The 5,741-nt window shown below is 37.3% G+C and overlaps 1 long non-coding RNA gene across 1 annotated transcript; it reads left to right on the top strand.

Moving 5' to 3' along the window:
* Positions 1–1,560: 1,560 nt before the first annotated feature.
* LOC104893111 (uncharacterized) lies at positions 1,561–4,899 on the top strand. The gene is made up of 2 exons (XR_790025.3): positions 1,561–2,804; positions 4,678–4,899. It is a non-coding gene; the product is annotated as an uncharacterized LOC104893111 (long non-coding RNA).
* The last annotated feature ends 842 nt before the right edge of the window (positions 4,900–5,741 follow it).

Raw genomic sequence — 5,741 nt, 5'->3', positions numbered from 1 at the left:
ACTGTCCATGAGGCAGAGACTGGAGAAGTTGGAATCGGACGCGAAGTCCAAAGGCGCTGAAGTGGAGTCCTGCAAGAAGGTTATGGAGGATATGGGGAAACCCTGAAAAAGAATGGAGAGGAGCTGGAAGAGATTTGGCAGAGGGCAACTAAGCTGGAAGAATCTTCGCGTCGGGATATCACGACTCTCTAGGCAAACATTGACGCGCAGAAGAATGAGCTAGATCTTCTTGAGGCTGAGGTGACGACCAGGGTCAAGGCTAAGCTAATGTATCAGTTCCTAATGAAAAAGACGGCGTCCTGGACGCCACAGAAGGACATTGACCTTTTCCTCCAATTCATGGGGTCCATGAAAGATCTGATGGATGAGGAAGACCTGGCTGTGACGGCGGATTCTTCATCAAAAGTCGGTGAGAACGCTCCGTCTTGCGCTGGGTTCATAGCTTCAGATGTGCCGCCTGATTCTGAAACTGAGAAGGAAGTTCCAGCCACTGCCTTGCCAGCTGTAGCGTCGGAGGAGAAGGAAGCTGAGGAGGCCCCTAACGTTTAAGTTTTAATCATTTTATATTCCGCCCCTTTCACTTGAATTTTTTAATCAGACTTTGTTCTAGGTCACTCAAGGGATTGACTCTTTATTTTGTACTTTTGGGTCACCTACGGGGTGACCATAACTTTTATCGTTTGACCTTTTGGGTCACCTACAGGGGTGACCATTACTTTGATGCTTTTGAACTTTAACCAAGTTAATCTTGTGTCCTTACTTTGTGTTATATGCATATGTCTCAGTCGTTATTCTGATGTTCCTAAAGGATGATCAGGCGCTTAGTAAGCCATCTTTGGTCATTCAGACGTAACGTTTGGACTAAGTCACTTTAGAATACACATAGGAAATACATAGATACTTACGTGTGTTTGTCGGAGAGATAAATGATATGTCGTAAGCAGCTATGACTTTGAAATGACTGTGCCCTTGTTGCAGCGTCAGCTGGGGTAATAGAGGATCATAGGACTTTACATGGTTGTAAGATGCAAGTCTGACTGTTGTTTCAAAAATCGTGGCAACGTTATTAAGATTGACGGGGGTGACTTCCCTGAAATTCAACAACACCCAGTGAGAGAACACTATGGTCACTAGCGACTAGCGATACATATATAATAGTACTATAGTTTACTTTTTACATAATGAAGGAAAACAAGACGCATTACTTAGCTTAAAAGAAGTATCGTTTGAGGTGTGTAGCGTTCCAGCTACGTGGCACGGAGCTTCCGTCACGTCGGACCATTTGGTAGGCTCCGTTGCCTACCACCTTGCTAATTTGGTATGGACCTTCCCATTGCTATCCTAGCTTACCAGCGTTAGTGTAACAGCCGTATTTTAAGCAGGTTTAAAATTAAGTAATTGTGTTTATTAGTTTAACTAAGCTTTATATCAAACAGAGATTACTAAAAAAAATTTATTTGAAATCCAATTATGATGGTGTGGATTTTATCAAACATTTTTGTATTTAGTAAATGATGTTAAGTTTAAAAAGAAAAAAAATAAAAAGAAAACTCATTTGTATTTCGTGGCTTAATAAGGAGTAGCCACAACTTTCAATTGCTGTCAACTTCTCAAACCTTCTTGGACAAATTAAAACCCCAATTTCCTTCTTCTCTCAAAAACGATCCATTGTTACCCCATTGTCTCTCAAACTCATTCCTCTCGCCTGAATCTCTTGGCGACCACGGTTGATATTGTCGCCGCCATTCTCGCGCATGCTTCTCTAATGGTATTGTTGGATTTTCTCTCTCTTCTAAATTTTGTTGATGTGGTTCGATGTTACTGTTGTTGGTTGTTCTTGAAGTCAAATTTTCTCTCTCCAATGTTATTTTCTTTTTCTTCTGCGTCGGTGCTGCTGTCGTCAGTGTTCGACCGCAATTTCGGCACCGTCGATGCTACTGTATTCCGGTTCTCTTTGCCGACGAGTTACTCGTCGTCGTTGCGTCGCCTGCTTCGTTAGCAATGATGGCGATTTTTTTTCTCTCCCTTGTATGGATTCTGGTGGCTCTAATTGTTGCAGCCGCTGTTGTTGTGGTTCGACCACCACCGGTGGTACCGTGTTATTGTTGTTGACTGAATTTCTTTAGAAAGGTATAAGTTTTGCGTTTCAGTTGTGAATTTTATTTCATCAAATTGCAATCTGATTTATATGTTGTTAATGGTTAATGATTTTCGCAAGTATCATTGAACTTGTTATTGATTTCCAAAAAAATCAATTGAGATAATAGTTTAAGTAAGTCCAAGATTGAATCTTTTGCTTTTATTAAAGGTATAAGCAGATTTCCTTCTCTCTTTTCAATTAATGTAGTTAGGCCAATTTGGTAGAGAGTAAATTAAATTATTTTTGTAAAGAACTTGGTTTTGATTATAAGTTCAGGAATTTTTTTTTTGTTTCAATTCGTTCGATATATCAGTATTGAAATCCATGATTGTGAGTATGCCAAGTTAGTTGACCAGTAAGGCTAAGGAATCAAGATTATAGTTGCAAGCTAGTTACTCTCAAATATATAAGATTCTATTATATTTATCATGATACGAACAATATTAGTAATGGGTTGTGAGCCATGAATTGGTCCTTGGGTTATAGGATTCCAGTTAATTAAGCAAAGGAATTTATGTTTGCAAGTTTAGTTTGAGTGTATGCTCTATTTGAGAATAGTTACTAATGATAATTATTGTGTTATGGTAAATCGTTGTGGAGTTCATATATCGATTGGTATGCAAAGATGATGTACTAATGGGGCTATATGCGAAGTTGAGTAAAGGTACACACATGTCCTTCCACTTTCCAAATATATTATTGATATTTCGATTGATCATATAAACTATATAAGTTGATCTTGATATGTTTTCATAAGTTAAACTTATGTTGTATTAAAAATGTGATTTGTGTACTATATGGTTTCTGAAATACATGTTTATGAGTTTTAAGACAAAGGTAGAACTAAATCACAGGTTAAGTTTTATTGGCTAAAAGTTATGTTATATTATGTTTTATGTTTTCACTAAAGTAGTCGTATGAGTTATTTCAAGCACATGTAAGTTATAAATGGATTTGATTCTAGAGTGAGATATCAAGTATAATCGATATATCTATTAGACAAATTATGAACTTAGATTATGTATGTAAATTATAGATAGATGTTTGTGATGCGATTCATTATGACTAGAATAAAAGTCTTTAAAGGAAGGAGTTTTTCGATATAAATTTTGAGGATTTCATCCTTCGGCTTTGGGGAATAAGAGTTTCTAAATTCATAAACTAAATATCGTGTTACGTTTGTGCAAGGGGAAGAAGTCTAGATTATAGTTAAACTATAGTATTTAGAAGCACCTTTAGATATCCTCTTGAAGAAACTTTGGTTATACGCTTAGAATTTATAATACTATTGGAGCCAGCAACATATCAATTGGGATATTAGATTTAGAATGCATCTGAAAAGTTATAAGTAAGCTGTATGAATGTCTTTTGGGAAGGAGGAGAACTTCAGACAAAGATATATCACATTATTCAGAGGTAGTCTTTGGAGAATTCCGAATCCTTGAAAATGGATTTGTAAAGATAGGAAATATATGTTGGAGATGTTTGTGAGTTGATGGATTGCTAAATAGGATTAAATGGAAAGGTTATTCGTCGTAAAGAGCATTTGTGTTGGATATAAGGTTTATATAAAATAGAAACTCTAATTTGGGGACATGATCTTTTAGTAAGCAATGTTTTGTTTTGGAGAATCCTTTATAAAAATGAAGCATAGTTTCTTTAAAGTCGGTATTGAAAGAGATTTAGCCAAAGAATTTTTATAAAGGATGATTTATACCAAGCTACTAAAATATTATGCAAGCAATTTAATTTGGGTATATCTAATACCCGAAAGTGATTCTATTATGATAATTTGAGATTTATGAATCTGAATTTTCGAAAATATGAATTTATGATTCTGTTTTATGAGGGGGAAGAAGCTGCTAAAGCAGTGATGAACAACATTTGTGGAGCAGGTTTGCTCATTATGTGTTAGAGCGGGTATTGCTCTGGAGCGGGTATTGCTCCATTATGTGAGGGTCATGACCTAAAAGTCTTGCAAGCAGTACAAAATGGAAGAGGGAGACGTCCCTTGTAAAAGCTTAGAGAATTCGCCAGAAAGGCAACTCTATTCGTGTTCTCTTCCCCAGTGTAATATGATTTCTGAAAGAAAATAGAATATGTATTTGAGTATTCAAGTGGTTTTGTAGAAGTTCTTTCAAACTTTAATTTTCTGAAATAATGTTTTACTCACTCAAGTTATGTAATTCATGTACCAATCATAGAAATGATTCATCAAGAAACTTGTTAGGATTTTATGCAGGAGTTAACTACCATGTATATATGGATTAAATGGGTTTGTATGATCCTCAGAAGGGGGAGAGATTTATTGAGGTAAAGTATCTCAGAGTTGACTTCGGAAGATCGTATTAGTTCTATAGAAGTAACATTACAAATTGTGTTCAAATATTTGCTATATAATTCTTTATTTATGGCTTTGTTATATCTTGATTTCATTTGTTTCGTAAGATAAAATTAAATCTGTAAATATGTTTTAAGCCACCAAAATGATGTTCTGGTTGGACAGTGTGTACTCAGTTTTCCTGATTTTGTCCTAGGAACCTGTCCTGGTGGGGGCAGGGTTCATTGTTAGTGATCCTGCTGGTTCGGATGTGGAAAGCTCGGAATGGAGTAAAAGGAAGAATCAGTTATCAAGGTTATAATTAGATATAATGGCTCAGAAGTTGTATTTAGGATTATATATCTTTATTTGTGAATAAATTATTATATTACTTTGGAAGTTGAGCAATGTATTATGTAATATGTTATTTGGTTTTTGAGGATGATTGTTGTGGGCCCTGACCCACAGGTCCAGGATCGCTTTAAGGTTTATGTTTCCGCTGCGAGTAATTATTAATTCGAGGTTTATTAAGCGTTGATTGTAATTAGTGAATCTTAAGTATGTTTAGCTAGCAGCTCGGAAGTACGGGCTGTTACAGTTAGCCTCTTGTCTGTTCTGAGATACTTTCCTTAGTACCCAATCACCTTCGACGAAGGACTTGGCTTGGACGTTTTTATTAAAACTCCTTGCGACTATTTGCTGCTGGGCCGCCATACGTATCAATGCTGCGTCGTGCAACTCTTCAATGGTATCTAGGTCATTTACAAGTTCATCGGGGTTCTGTCACTCCGTCATTAGACTACATCTCGCAGTCGGGACGCTCACTTCTGAAGGTAGGACAGCCTCGCAACCATATACTAGTCAGAACGGTGTTTGTCCAGTCGCAGTGCGTGGTGTCGTGCGATTAGCCCATAAAATGGAAGGCAACGCCTCCGCCCATTTACCCTTCTTGGCTGTGAGTCGCTTCTTCAAAGAGTCAATGATCGTCGTGTTACTAGACTCAGCATGTCCATTGGCTCGCGGGTATCTTGGTGTTGATGTTAACAACGTTATGCTCCATTCATCGCAGAAACGTCTTGTCTCGTTGCTAATCAATTGCGACCCATTGTCGCATACTATCTCGGACGGAACACCAGACCTGCAAATAATGTTAGTATATATAAAAGAGATCACTTCCTTGTCGCGTACCTGTTGAAAAGAACCTGCTTCAATCCACTTAGAAAAGTAGTCAGTTAGTGCCAGCATAAAGACCTTCTGGCCTGGGGGTGGGGGTAACTTACT

The sequence above is a fragment of the Beta vulgaris genome, chromosome 5 (genome assembly GCF_026745355.1).
Source record: "Beta vulgaris subsp. vulgaris cultivar EL10 chromosome 5, EL10.2, whole genome shotgun sequence".
Lineage (NCBI taxonomy): Eukaryota > Viridiplantae > Streptophyta > Magnoliopsida > Caryophyllales > Amaranthaceae > Beta > Beta vulgaris.
Note: the sequence above shows the minus strand (reverse complement) of the source record. Positions and strands in the feature narration are given on the sequence as shown.